We start from the raw sequence: 15183 nt of genomic DNA, 5'->3' as shown, positions 1-15183 counted from the left end.
AAACCATGTTTGTCTTTGCTGTTGTTTTGTTTTTGAGACAGGGTCTCTATAGTTCAGGCTGCTTTGAACTCACTCTGTAGCTCAGCCTGACCTCAAACTTGCAGCCATCCTCCTGCCTCAGCCTCCTGCATGCTCAGATTACAGGTGTGCACCACCACACTCGGCCCTAGCATGTCTTTTTGTTCAGAGCCGTGCTCTTGGAGCTGCTTGGTGAGTATATATTGAGTGTTTTACTTTCTTTTTCCTGTGAGACAGCAAGAAGTTTATCCAAATAGGACCACACTTCTGCCACATAAATCATTGAGAAAATCTGGTACCTTTCCATGGGATTCAGTTACATCCTTTAAATCCAGGGGAGAATTTACTTGCTTTTGACGTATTTCACCATACTAAGAGGAAAACCAGTCTTGGGGGACACTGGTTAATGGGAATGGGCCAGAAGCAGTGTTCATGACTCCGTGCTGTTGGCTTAGGCATTTTTGGATGGTGCTGGCCTTGGTCAGATGCTGCTGAAGAAGTTTTCTTTCTGTGCCCTCAGTGCCCCAGGCCCTCTACGGTGCCTTTAAAGGACAGAACCCTTCCTCTCCCAGGTAAAGATTTAAATGGCAAAGGAAATTAAAATGTTAGACTAAACCCAACCTTCCCTACCACCAGAATGGAGGGTCGGGGGGCAAAGGAAGATCTGTGGGATTTCTACACATATGCGTGGTCTCTTCTGAAATGCAGCAGACCTGGGAGTGGGAAAAGAAGAAAGGTGCTGCAGTCAGGCTCGCCGGGGAGGCACATGGCTCTCCTGACCTGACAGCCTGAGCCTCAGAGGGGCTCACTGTCCGGGCAGCGGAAGCAGGACCCATGTCCTGAAGTCTGCATGTGAAGGGCCAAGTGAGGCAGCACGGCGTCTGCTGTGGAGCAGAGAAAGGGAAGAGGGGTAAGAGCGGGCACCAAGGTATCCCAAGGGTGCACGGCTCTCACCAACTCGGCACCCTGGTGACACACCCAAAGCCCACGTCCCAGGACAAAACTGCTCCTTCAAAGCTCAGCCCTGAGATTCATCCCGCCCCTGCAGTGGCCCCAGGTACTGCAAGAATTGGATTCATCTAGGGTCTTTTTCATTCCCCACTCAGCACACATATTTAAATTCTGGGCTCCAGGCTAAACTGTCCCTGGACTACCTCATCCTTTGTTAATTGAAGAAGTAAGCAGTCCAGTGGCAGGAGGAGGAACCCTTTGCACAAAAGTGTCTTTGGAGCAAAGCCTGCTTTGGAGCTACATGCTGTAGTCTGCCTCCTCGAATTCTAACCCGAGGGGCCAACACCAGGGGACACCTGCAGTTGGGACCCAGAGTGCACTCTGTGAAGGCAGCAGGGGGTGGTTATTCTCACGCCCAGCCCAGGGGAAGCAAATAATAGGTGGTGAGGGGTTTGGGGAGGAGCACTTGGGTCCAGAGTCAGTGGTCCAAACAAAGCCAGACTACAAAGGGCCCTACTGCCCTGTGGAGGGTGGGAGGATCTGAAGCTTCTCTTAGACCCCAGCTACTCCCCACTCTCCATCAGGCATCGTCAATCAACCCAGGGCTCTTCCAGCTGAGTCTGGGTCTTTCTCAACACAAGCTCTGGGCCGAGCACTGTCGAGGGACCCGAGACACAGAAATGATTTTTGCCATCAGTGCAAGGGGCTGAAGGGAGCAGCGAGAAGTGTAACAGGGAGCAAACGAGGCAGAGTGTGTGTGTGTGTGTGTGTGTGTGTGTGAGAGAGAGGCCAGGGAGCCACACTTATTTCCATCAAGCCTGGCGATCTGCACCAAGGCTCTCAGCAGACAGTGAGTAATAAGAACGTTGAGAAATGGGTTTTAAATGCCTATTCTGGGGGAAATCCTGGGGAAAGTGGGTGGAATCTTAAATCCTCATACGGCAGAGTTAAAACCAGCAATCACATGACGTGGCCTGCTACTCCGTCTCCTTGAAGAGTGGCACCGTGGCCTGTGGCCTGATCCCAGCATGATCCCAGCACTCTAGGAGGCTGAGGAGAGGACACAAGTTCAAGTTCAGCCTTGGTGGCTTACTAACTTAGCAGGAACCTGCCTTAAAAGTTTTAAAGGGCTAAAAATGTAGCTCCATGCAAAGACACTGGGTTCCGACCCCAGCCACACACACACACACACACACACACACACACACACACACGCTCTCAGAATGGTACCAGGGACCCTGAGGTGGGGGCTAGATGGACCATGGGCCCTGGGCAGCTTTGTGCAGGCTGGAAACTCCCGAGCAAAGCGGCTGCCTCCGACCGACCATGCCTCTCCCCGCCCTCCAAGGTCTGCTTTTGGACAAATGGGAGCGGGCGGTTTCCTCCGCAAACTGTGCGCTTCCTCTCCACATCACTGCAGAGCCTGCTCTGCTCTTACAGAAGTGCTACTGATGGGGATGGGACAGGTGACACGTCCCGGGCGGTGGCAGGGAGCCACACGAAGGGGTGGGCTCCACTGCCCGCAGCCTGCCCAGCAGGAGACGTCCACACAGCCAGCTGGGCCTCCACACAGCAGCCCTGGACACAGGCGGAAGCTGGGCATCCGCAGAGGTGCGGCCGGAGACGGAGAGGCTGCTTCACTCTCTGACCCGAGAGGACTTTTCCAGCTGAGCGGGACTTGGACGCAGAAGCTGCTGGCTGCGTGCTCTGGACACTGCTGCGCCCCGGGACACCCCGAGCCGTGATGGCCCTGAAATGTGAGTGCTCCTGCATCCAAGGCCCGGCTGTCCCTGAGCTCACTGACTCAGAGACCACGCTCTCCAAGCGCCGGGCCCAGTCCGCCGAGGCTGCGGCTCCTCCTTGTGAATGTGTGTTGGGTTTACTGCCCTGCTTGTTGGCCTGTCCAGGTCAGACACGGAATGTGCAGGCCGTGGAAACCACCACTTCGCAGCTCCTGTGTCCTGTGAGGTCGCACGGGCAGCCGATGCTGGCCACTCACGTGCAAGCAGAGCGAGGGAGCTGCACGCGGTGAGATGCACCATCAGTAACTCTGGGCTCCTCAGCGGCAGCCGCGGGAGAAGGGGAAGCGGGGTTCAGAGGTGGAGTCCAGGGGCTGAGACAGGAGCCCCATTCAGTCCCACGCTGCAGCTGTCTCTCCAGCAGGGCCGGCCCTCGGCTCCCTCTGCAGTACCCAACGTGCCCGAGCTCACGATGAACTCACTGTCGGGCTGTGGTGCCAACAGACTGCATCAAAACGTCCTAGACGTGACGCCTTTGGCTCTGCTGGGTGGCTTGGAAATGGCAACGCTTAAAACCATGACCAGAAGGCTCCGCTGGAGCTCGTTGCTAATGAGCCCGGCTGCGTCCGTATGCGTAGGAGGCCTCTGCACACAAAGGTGTCCAAGTCTTCAAGCGAGCTTGGGGCGCACATCCCCGCCACCCCCTGAGCAGATTCTCTGCTCCACACGGGGCTCCTGCGCCCAACAGAGGCCCTGACTTCAGATGCCGGTGTTTTCATCTCCTAGGAAAGGCTTTCAAGAAGCGGAAGAGCGGCTGAGCCACGCCCAGCTGTTTAACGTTGCTAACAAAGTCTTATTTTCTCTGTTTGATGCTTTGATACCCAGGGGCTGTGAGACTGCCAGCCTCGGGTCAGAAGCTGCAAATGACTTTGGCTGGAGTTTCTCAAACACAAACCCCACCCAGGGCCCAGCCCCTCCCTGTAGGCTCTCTCTCTCACTCCGGACCCGACCCCCCCCCCCCCGCCCCCGACCACCTCGGAGGGGCTAACCAGACAGCCAGGGCCCCCACGTCCCAGCCTCAGACCAGGCCTTCCAGCCTGCCTGCCTGCTCTCCTGCTGCTTCCTGCGGAGCAGTTCGGCTCTGGCCCCAGTTCCCTCCGAGGCCCCCTGGCTGACTGAGTTCCCCGAGGGCCCTGGGTGTGGCCTGCCCTCTTCTCTGGCCTCTGTGGGCATCGCACCTTCTTTGCGGTGGCAAACATGGCCCGATCTGTTGGCACCTCAGATTCTCCAGGAATCCACACACGGTTTAAAGCGCTCTGTGCGCGGACCTCACAGTCCTGGACGCCGGTCAGGTCAGATGAGAGCAGCCCCTCCGCAGCCGTTCGTCCCTTGGTGCTTGCAGAGAGGTCCCCTCACCCTGTTTCCCCGCAGCAGCCTTTCCTGGTGCCACGGGGCCCCGTCCCCACCAGCACAGTTTGTGCGAGGCTCGCCACCGCCCAGGTAAGGCTCTGATGTTCTGACAGCTTCCGCCCTCCGCGCCTCCCAGATCCGTGGGCTCCAGTCTGCGACCAGTTTGAAGCTGGCTCCTGCTGTTCCGCACTTTCAAAGGTTTAGCGTTTAATTCATGTTATCCTTTGGGGAGATCACGGAGATGCTGCTGCACCGCCCTGCCTGGACGTTCCTGAGGTCACTGAAAATGACCTCGCTACAGGGTCTTCACCAATCCAACCCAGGAAGACTGGTAAAGAAACCATTCCTCCCCTTCTTTCTCCAGACATTTCATTTGCTGGGGCCCTATTTCCTCCTCTACCCTCGGTGAGAAAGCAGAGATCCGTTTCCCTGCACCCCGAGGCCCTCGCCTGCACGTCCTCCTTTGGGAGGATCTGGCGGCACGAGGAGACTCACTTGTACACTGGAATTTGTGAAGGCCAAGGTGACTGCTTCCGAAAGATGCAGGAGGCCCAAAGGCTGTTTCCCAGCAGGCTCGAGATCGCTGGGAGGTGTCTGGCTTCATCTCTCCGAGCCCTGCTCCTCCTAAAATAAGGCAGGAACAACGTTCGTTCCTATCTTTCCAGGCCACATTGAGTCACAGGATGTGGAGCGCGTAGGGATTCCACGCAGCCTCCTGGGGTCGGTGTGCGCGGGCCCGGCTCTCAGGGGTGGCAGCCTGCCTCGTGACTTGCTGGGCCGCAGCCTTCTCCTCCCACCCCGCCGCACCCCACCCGCCTCTGGCTCCTGCAGTTGCCTCCCCTGCAGTGCTTGTCTTAGGGTCAGCTGTGGCGGTTCCCAGACTGCGCCGTTGTCTGTGAAAGACATCGATCTCCGGCTGCAGGTTCTCTGGGGCTCTGAGGGACCATCCTGACCTGGCCTCGTCCAGCCCTGGTGGCTCTGCCTCTGCTCTTCTGTTGCACCCTCCAGTCTCTGTCTGTGGCCACGCTGTGTCCTCGCCCGTGCTGACTCCTCACCTCTGTCTCCTTCAGGGACACTTGTCACAGTTCAGCCCCTCCCAGTGACCCCGGAAATGCTCCTCCTCTCAAGGCGCTGACCTCACCCCATCTGCAAGGACACTTTCTCCAAATAAGGTCACACCCGGAGGCTCTGCAGGCGGATCAGGACAGGGATACCTTTGAGGTGGCCACCCTGAGCCCATCCAATGTAATGTACACATTATAGTCCGTATATAGTGGTATATACAATAGTATACATGTTACAGTAATATGACAGTACACATCACAGTGTACATGTTATGGGCTGCATGTAATGGTACATGTTATAGTCCATGTGTTTTGGTATATATGATAGTATATATGTTATAGTAATATGACAGTACATATTATAGTCTATATGTTATAGTCTCTGTGTTAGTATATGTTACAGTCTCTGTTATAGTAAATATTATAGTAAATTAAAACTATATGTTATAGTATACATGTTAGGGTATTTATATTATGATATATATGATATAGTGTGTGTTATAGTACATATGCTAGTATACATTACAGCATATATTGTGGTACATATAATAGTACATATCATACTATGTACATTACAGCATGCATGTTATCACATGTATGTTGTAGTAATAGTATGGTCTACACTGTAGTGTACATATTATAGCGTGTGTGGCATATTGCATAATACACTTAGATGTATCCTTGGCATGTAGCACTGTCTGCATCAGTGGATACTTACTAAGTGGTGTTGAAGGAACAAATGGACAAACACAGCAGGGTCTCTACCTGCTGAGAGTCACAGAGGCCTTCCGGTGGCAGAGGCCAGGTGTGTGGACCCGGCTGGTACAGAGCACGCGGTGCCTGCCCACCTCTTCTCCAGTGTAACTGAGGCAGGGCGCCTTGCCCAGGAGCTGGGAACCTGCTAGCAAACTGCCCCGCCCAGATCACCACCCACTCTCTAGTTCCCCTGCAGGAACACAATGGCTCTCTGACTTCTAGTCAGCAAGACCCCTCCAGAATATTCTAGCACTGAAAAGAACCTTTCATTCACCATGTATCAACATTTGCCAAAGTTATTTACTTAATCCGCATTTTATTCCTTGTGCTTTTCCCCACTGAACATTCCTTTCTGTGTTGCTGAACACTTTTCCAAAATGATGTGTCTGTGGGATATAAGCCATAATCGATTTGACCACCCACTTCTGTTGGACATTTTATTTCAGTTTTTCATGTTTAGCATAATGTGATGAAAACATGTGTTTGATATATCTTCTTCTGTATCACTGATTACATCCTCAGGATAAGCTGCTAAAAGAGGCATTACTGTATTTACAGTTCACAAGTACTTTTGTGCAGAAGCCCATAACGATTTGAGCCTACACTGGCAATGGAGCAGCACACCCAGCCCCATGCCAATATTGGGTTTACCATCTTTTAAAGAATCATGCTGTGTAGGCTTACAAGCTGGTTACAGGACGCGAACCTGTTGGCACCTTCCTTTGCTTCTCTCAAAACACCTCTCTCCACACACTCTTTCGCATCTAAGTAAAAGCAAAGATACCTGATTGAACCAGTATGTATGGACCACCCACTTGTGCAAACAAGGACTTCAATTCTCAGTTCCTTCGGGCAGTGTCACCTGGACCAAAGTTTCTGGCTCAGGTAGGAAATATGACTTCCATGTGCCAGGAGGCTAGAATTGCAATGCAGCCGACAGGAGGAAAATCCACAGCTACACACCTTGGTGCAGTGCCACCATCTGTCAGACGCTGCCATAAATAGTGTCTTGGAGAGTGTTAAAGGGGTGCGCTGTGCCTGGGAGGTGAGGATGCAGAACGTTGCCCTGGAGTGTCGATTCTGATGCGAGCTCCAGCACCAAGGCCACCACCGCAGCTGGTCCTTCTCCCAGAATGGGGACTCATGGGAATTCCCAGTCTGTAGGCAGCTACTACTCATGGGGGGTGAGAAGCTGAGACGAAGACAAACCTCCTCTGTGAGGTCTGTATCACTTGTAATTAACCTTAGTGGCTGGCTTGGTGTCTTTGAGCTCCTTGCTTGAAGACCACCTATAAAGGGGAAGTTTTAGTTGACTTAAGTTGCCAGAGGAATAAGACATTTCCCCCAGACTGTAGGGCTGTCAAGGAATGCAGCGGGCAGATGTTCCAGGGCCAACTTCTCTGGGCCAAGAGAGGGGAGAGGAGATGGGGATTGGCCTCAGGCTGGAGCATCATGCAAGACCACTTTCTTCCACTTACACACTCTGGGCTTTTGTTTCTCTGACAGCTCTCGTGGGGACAAAGGGTGCCCAGGTCACACTTCCTGCCTTAAACGTCAGAAGCGACAGTGATCACTCTTTCTTAGGCTATCCACAAGAGTTCTGCAAGACAAGGACCCAACTCCCACCCCAACATCCATGAACCCAGAACTCTCTGGCACCCACACTTCAGGCTGGCTCCCACACCTGCTTCCCCACTTCTCACTCCACTGCATGTATGAACGGGCACAGAGACACACATGTGGAAACACACAGGTGCAAACACTTGTGCCTGGCACGTCCATTGTGCATGCCCTTAGCCTAGTAGGAATTTATTGTTTGGTTGACATGAAATTTAAGTCACTTGTCACTCCTATTTCCTCTGTTTTTAGCATTATTGCAATGACATAGGGAATGAAGGCAATTTGATAAAGGTTAAGTCATTTCTATGGTTTGGGTATTATACACCCTTCAAAAATGGACAAAATCCACATTATTCAATGTCCACCCTGATAAAAATAAATCTGTATATGTAACAGAGTGTAGTTGCCATGGCCCAAGTTAAATTAACACATTTCAAAATTTTACAGGACATATTTTTATTTTCTTTAGATTTTGAAGAGAGATTAGGGAAATAAATATCTCTTCCTTCTTACCAAGGAGGATAAAAGAGCATATTTTGACACAATAAGGGTTCAGAGAAAGGGAAATTGAAGCAGGTGTTATGGCTTATATTTAGATGTCTCCCCAAAGCTTCACACATTCATAGGTGGAGAGTTTCTAAGGTGGCTGGAGTAGTCTGTGAACATGGAGTAAAGGTGTGACATTGGGAATAAGGGTGTGGATTGTGAAAGCCCCATCCTGGGTATGGGTGATATCAGTCAATAGGCTTATATCCTGCATGGAACATAAAGGGAGAGAGGGAAGACAGGCTTGCTGCCTTTGCCTGCCCTGCCACACCATGGACGGTTTCTCCTCTATGATGCCCCTCTGCCATGCCATCCTGTTTTAGAACCATCTATGATGGACTGAAAGCTCTACAAACTGTGAGCTGAAATAAACCTTCCCTCCTTTAACTTTGGGTGTTGGATATTTTGCTTCAGCAACAAGAAAAGTCTAAGGCTGTAGGTAAACACATAGCTATATACCTGCATGTCCCACCTTGTTCCCAACAGTATTCATCATGGAGGAGACACAGACACATGAAAGCTGTGACCACATTAACTCAACTCACTAGTGCCAGAGAGGGAACCCTTGGCTCCTTTTGGGTTTGGGTTCTGGGTACCTCATCTCAACCTTTCCTCAGGATTTGGGGAAGAATTTAAAGAATCTTGAGAAAGCAAGCAACTAAATCAAGATTTTGGCTCAAAGCTTATTTTGTCCTTTGCCCTGGGATTCACTATAGCACAGAACAATTGTCTCTCATCTCATCATCCCAAATTTCCCACTACAGAGCACACACTCCATGCTGAGGAAGAAAATGTACACACACTTTTGTGTTCTTCATGTCATGACATGGGCGGTTGGGCCCCTAGGGCAGGAGCCTACAACAGCCAACAAAACAGATCAAGGTTGTGAGACAGGATCAACAGCAGAAGGCCTGCCCTGGGCCCGGTTGGTCCCCCAGAAGGTGTTATTTGGGCCATGAATCTGGGGCACTCATGATCGCAGGACTGGCTCCTCCTGCCAAGAAACACACAGCAAACTCTAAGCCACAGTGAGACTGCCAGCTCTGCAAGCCTCCTCTGCGGACAGAGCTGGGCCCCTCAGACAGGACCCAGAGCTGGCCTGAGAGCCCAGACCAGCCCCTGCTGGGGCAGCAACAAGACCTCCTGGTGGCCCCTGCAGGCTGCTTCACTTCATCACTGAGTGGCTTTTGGCACTGGGATTCCTGTGATTTAGTGCAAGTGCAACAGTAACTATCCTCAGCCACTGTTGGAGGCCTTGAGGCCCCTCTGGTGCTGTTTATGAGCTCTGGCTTCCATCACGGGGTGAAGTTCTTCTCAGCAGGCCTCCCTGTCCTCCTGCTCCCTCCTCTCTTGAGGAGCTTCGTGCATTTCTGTACTCCAGGCTCATGCTTTAGGAATTCGGAGGCAGCAGGGCCAAGCAGCAGCCTCCCTCCTGGTCTGCACTGTCCCCCACCCTAACCATGAGTCTTGCACACACCTGTCACCTCTCCTGTGGCCCCTGGGCCCGTCTTACACCCACAAAGTCCTCCCAGCCAGCAGGAGGTGCTGCTGCCTGTCACCGCTAGGAGAACTGACTTGCGATTGTTTGCAAGTTGCTTTCTGGCCTTGACCTAGAGTTGTACCTCTGGCTTTACTCTCCCTCCTCACCCTGCTCGTCTCTGCTGGGTGGTGACTCAGAGAGCGCGGGCTTCCGCAGAGACCACGTCATCCACAGGCACAGCCTGGTCAGCAAGGGCCGAGAGCAAGCCTGCCGTGCTGGGTGGGTTATTCCTCTCTGTCCCGGCTGCAGATGGCAGCCAGCTCCCAGCAGCTGGACTGACAGTGTGTTGACTGCAATGGTGAGAGAGGGACTTGGACCTTTCCCTGGGCTCGGGCAGCACTATCTTTCCTCTTGAGATCCCGGGTCGCGGCCTTGAGCCCCAGTGCCTGGGCAGCCACATGCTCACCAGGCAAACAACCGACCCTCTGTGGTGCAGTGTGTGGGGCTCGGTGTTCCACAGCTTAGGCGGGGTTAGCACACTTGGGACTTAAGATGCTTCCAGTTTGCCATGGGTTCAGCAGGACATAAACCTGTGTGGGCCAGGGAGCCCCTGTGCCCAGGGCTGGGGGCAGCGTGTGAATGTCACAGAGCGCTGTGAACACAGGGGTCTCTGTGCAGGCGGCCCCCATGCATCTGCAAAGAGCCCCTCCACCACCCTCCCCTCATGCACAGAAATCAAGGCCCTGCCGACCTCTGGGTGGCGCCACCAGGGCCGAGAGGGCAAGAGCAGATGGCATCTGCAACTCTGCCAGAGCACAGATGCAAATTCGAAGCCACAGCACCTCGCTGGGCAGGAGAAGGTTGGACGGACCGTGAACGCGGCACTCTGTGAAAGTGCGGGAGAGGGACGGGGAGTGGAGACGGGTTCTGATCAGCTCAACCACGGACACTGCACGAACTCACGTAGGAATAGTGAGCCTGTGCGCTTCTCCGTCCTGGATTGGGCTCCCGCTCCCGCCCGCCAAACTGCACAGAGTGATGTGGTGTTCGGCTTGGACCGCTCCGGGACATTAAGCTCATTCTGCGAGTTCACTGTGCTGTGCTTGTGCAATTTCAGAATTACAACTGGACGTTGTCGGTGGAGAAAGGAAATAAAGAGTTCCTTAAAAGTCAAAACTGCAGCTATTTTTCGCATCACGCTTGAATCCCAGTTCAACGGGCTGCATTCGCCTTGTGGCATTGACATGTGTCCGCACAGACAGCCCACAAGCGCAGCACTCCCAGCACAAGAAGACGTAAAGAAAAAGCCTCAAGATGAACATCTGCATCCAGTTTCTGAATTCTGCGTCTACTGGAAGACAGGACATTCTGGAAAAGCTCCATTGTCACCCCATTTTTTCTGCATAAAAACAAATTCATTTCTATTTCCAGCTAGCTGTTTAACCCAGACCAAGAACGCAAGGCAGATAAAACTTCCCCCGAGATAGTATGCTTCTGACGTATCTGAAGAGCTAGTCCCCTTCTCCCACCCCATGGATCCAGCAGGAAGGTGCACAATGCAGTTAAGAATTCACAGCATGGGTGGGGGTGGAGCTCAGTGGTGCCATCACCCGCCTCAGAAGCCCAAGGTTCTGAGTTCGATCCCCAGTACCAAAAAGAAAGAGAGAGAATTCACAGCATGGGTTCAGAACCCAGCACTTTCTCTGCTGACCGCGTGACCCTGGTTGAGCACCGGCCTCTCCGGGCCTCAGTTTCCCCTCTGACACCGGGTAGTGAGACCTCCCACTTTGCGGTTTCTGAGAGGGCGCCATACCTGTGTGCTGCTTAGTAGTCTGTCCCACCGTGACGGGAAGGAGATGCCAGTCCTCAGCTCTGCTCCTGACAGCCCGCCGAGGCGCCTCCTCTCCTCCTTGGGGCCCAGGCCTGCCCTCCCCGCACTCCACGCAGGGGCCACGGAGCCCCCCGCGCAGCAGAAGCCCCCTTCCTGCCTGCCCTCCAGCCACCTCGCCCCTCACCCACCTCCAGGAGGGCCCCTCCGCCGCCCGCAGTGAGCCACCCCGCCGGAGCTGTGCTCCGCTCCCCGGTTCCCCAGCTACCCCGGCCTCTCTGTCCTCAGGCGGTACTGTTCTCTCTGCCCGGCATTTCAAGAGCAAAGGTACACTTTAGATCCTCCTGGGTTTGTGCCACTTCTACGTAGTAGATGTGCAATAAAAAGCTTGGGAACGAATGAAGAAATTGAAAGAAACGAAAGCATAGAACACAAGGGGCCAGCACTTTACAGTCTAAATATCATACTGTACGTAAGACCGAAGGCCCTAATTCATCACGACCGTGGAAGGCTTTTTCACGTCCTTCCTAAAACTGACTCTGAGAGACAGACGTGACTGATGTTTCTTTGGGCCACTTTTATGGATGGATACTCGAGGGTTTGCTTTAATCAGGAACGAAGGTAACTTGAAAATCACAGCGCTCTACTCTCCTACTGAACCCATCACAAGGTTAGAACCACCTGACATCAGTCTCCCTTTCCTCATTTCCGGGGAACGGTCCAACAAATGGCCGTTTAGCCTCCACACACCGACCGTCAAGTGCAGCGACTGATTCGGTCAGAGCTTAGCTTCTTAGTCAACTGGCGCGCAGCCCTGGAAGCCAGCACCTGCCCCGCGGCAGCATGCGATCTGCGGCACTGGCGAAGAACCGCGCAGACAGCGCCACTGTCCGAGTCTGGACGCGCCCGCTTCAGACCGAGGACACGCACGTGTGCGGCGCTTTCACTCGGCCCCTTACACTCATGACGTGAGCGAACCGGAGTCACAGCAGCAAGGCAGGCGACGGGCGTGACGCGAACTGCTACCGCAGGATGATGCCGATCCCGGGGCCTGCGGGGCGCGGTCACCGCCCCCTGTCCCGGGCTCTGAGGTCATCGGGGAGCATCCCAGGGACAAAGAGCAGTGTGAGTCCCGCCTGTGTCCCCCACCTCCCGCTCCCTCATCCGTCTGTGACGCTGGCCAGGGCCATCCCGCTGCGCCTCTGCGGACCTGCCCTGGGGTTTCTGTTCCACAGCAGGGGAGCGCGCTCAGGGGCCAGAGGAACGGCCAGCTCCCTTCCCAGACAGCGGGGCTGGCCAAGCTCATCCCGGAGACGTCCCAGAGCGCAGAACCCAGCAGGAGACAGCGCTGGCTGGGACCATCCCTCGGGCCTGGAAACCGAGGCTCAGGACCGCCGCAGCTCTGCAGGGCCAGGACGGCACGCAGCGCTGCCGGGGCCTCCCGGGTGAGCGTGGCGGTGAGAACACGGGCCCTGGGGACGGTTGCAGATGTGCCGTGCAGGGGCTGGGCGGACTCACCAGGCCTCAGAGAACAAGAAGAGGCAGCGTCCACGGGGACAGGCGTCCTCTCGGAGTCTGGCGCATGTGCTGGAAACGGGGTGCTGTGTGTGGCCCTGCGGGAGGCAGGAGGCCTTGGGCCTCTGCGCCCCCAGACAACGAAGACGCGAAGGTTAAACTGCGGCTTTCCCGGACGCTGCGCGCTCCGGTGCTCGGTGCAGACTGTCCAGGTGATTTCCCTGATCTGAGAGAAGCAGCGGCTGCGCGGCTGAGCTGGGCGCGGTTGAGGCCGAGCAGGGAAATTCGTGGCCGCGCTAAGGAGGCCGCGGGTTCAGTTCCCGAAGCTCGTGGCCCATCCCAGTGCTTGGTGTTAATTTTCTTACCAAGCGCGCTCCGTGCTCCACAGCCCTGAGGACCGGTCCGCTGGCCGGGCGGAAGGAGCGGGCCAGGGCTGCCTCGCACCCGGCCGACTGCGGCCTGAGCTGACCTCAGGCATGGGCATCCCCAGAGGCGAGGACCGCCCGTCCTGGGAAGAGACGGGGAGGAGCAGCCCCGGGGAATCAGCGGGGACCGGCAGGGCCCTCTCGCCTGCTCCTGGTCGCAGAGAACCTGCGCTGGGGCGGGCTCCGGACTGCCCGAGCTGCCCGGCCCCCACGCAGCCAGACAGCGGCTCCTCCGTGGCCGCCTGGCACTGCTCTCCCGGCGGGCACGGCCCAGGCGCGGCCGCCCCTCCGGGTGGGTAAATGCTCGCCGCCCGACGTCAGGCCCGCGCTCCCGCTGCTCCCCTGCTCAGAGCACTGCCGGGCCCTGCAGGGCTGGCTCCTCCCTCCAGGTCTGTCCCCGCGGGGCCTTCCCGCCCGCGGCCCCGGGGCGGCCCTGGCCCCGCCTCTCCGCCCTCCCTGCCTGGCCTCCTTCCCAGTGCGAACCGCCCCGTGTTCCCTGCGTCTGTCCGTCCGTCAGTCCGTCCGTCCGGGTGGCGGTCACTGCCTGCCCTGCGCAGGCGCGCGAGGCCCGTGAGACAGAGGCTTCGCTCGCGGCTGTGCCCGGCTGCCTGGCTCCGTAAACGCCCGAGTGAGGGTGAGTGGGGACCAGCACCCGACCCCAGGCGCTAGGCCCGCAAGGGACCCGCTCAGCCATCTGCCTCACGAGGGGAACAGCTCACCCACCCGTGAGCCCGCAAGGGGCAAACCCAACAACATCGCAGGCAGAGCGGGAGAGGGCCAGGTGTAGCTCAGTGGTTCCGACGCCTGCCTCGCAAGTGCACGGTCCGGAGTTCGATCCCCGGTACCAAAAAAGCAAACGAAAGACAAGAGAGGGAGAGGAAAGCGGGAAGGAAGGGAGCTGGGAAGGCGAGGAAAAAGAAAACGTCTGTCTGTTTTCCGGGCTACAGAACGGACTCTGGAGCCCGAGTGTGTTTGAATGCGGCCGAGCAAAAGTTTGGTGTCTGTGAGGCAGTTTGCACACTCCCGTCTGGTGCAAGCAGACAGAACAAATGGCCGAGAGGTGCAGCTCTCCGCCCATCTCTGGGGCGAGGGGGTGTCCCAGAGTGAGGTTCATCCAGGAACAGCTAGTGTTCTGTCCACGCTCCCACTGCAGGCTGAGCTCCATGGGGCCTAGCCCGAGGAGAGGACGGGCGGAGAGCGTCAGACAGTCCAGGACCGACCGTGCCAGGGCTTGCAGTGTCTCGGGACATTTTCCCAACACCCACGCGGCCACTTCACAGATGAGCACACTAAGTCTCGGGGTTAGGTGCACAGCTCCCAATCCCGGATCCCATAGCTAACCAGCAGGAAGCCAGGCCGCCCTGGCCAGCCCCACGCCTGAGATTCCGTCTGCGGCGTGAAGCTGCTCTCCTGACCCTTGGGGTGGACAACTCCTGTGCTCATTCTGATCTGGGATTCCTGGCCCTCCCTGGGGAGGTGGCTGCCTGGCCCGCAGGGCCCTGCACAGTCCCTGGCTCTAGGGAGGGAGGACTGCGGCCCGCGTTAGATGTCAGCGCCAAACACACACACTGCAGGGGGTCCACCAGGTTCTGCGGGGGCCACCACGAAATAAACCACAGTCTGGGTGCAGACAGGGTTCTCGCTGCACACGTGTGGCTCGGAAAGTCCTTCCCTCGCTGCAGTGACGCCTGCCCTTTCACGCAGGAGTGGGGGGCCACAGAACGCAGGGCTTTCAGCACTCGAATCAGGGAGGTCTGGGAAACTGGCAAAAGCAGGTCCCCCAGCCGGGGTCCCCACTTCCCACCAGCTGCCCCCTTAAGTGCTCCCCAAG

General features: G+C 56.0%; 1 protein-coding gene across 1 annotated transcript in view; it reads right to left on the bottom strand.

Moving 5' to 3' along the window:
* The window catches only part of LOC147828384 (BMP-binding endothelial regulator protein-like), a 211840-nt gene extending 198108 nt beyond the window's left edge, over positions 1–13732 (bottom strand). The window contains exon 1 of the mRNA XM_087210127.1: positions 12931–13732. The gene's annotated coding sequence lies outside the window, so the exon portion shown is untranslated. The remainder of the gene's footprint in view (positions 1–12930) is intronic.
* Positions 13733–15183: the final 1451 nt, after the last annotated feature.

This window comes from Heterocephalus glaber, unplaced genomic scaffold (genome assembly GCF_053883595.1).
Source record: "Heterocephalus glaber isolate CG9 unplaced genomic scaffold, H.glaber_assembly_v1.0 deba00001111, whole genome shotgun sequence".
Lineage (NCBI taxonomy): Eukaryota > Metazoa > Chordata > Mammalia > Rodentia > Bathyergidae > Heterocephalus > Heterocephalus glaber.
The sequence above is the reverse complement of the archived record's forward strand: the minus strand, read 5'-3'. Positions and strand labels throughout refer to the sequence as shown.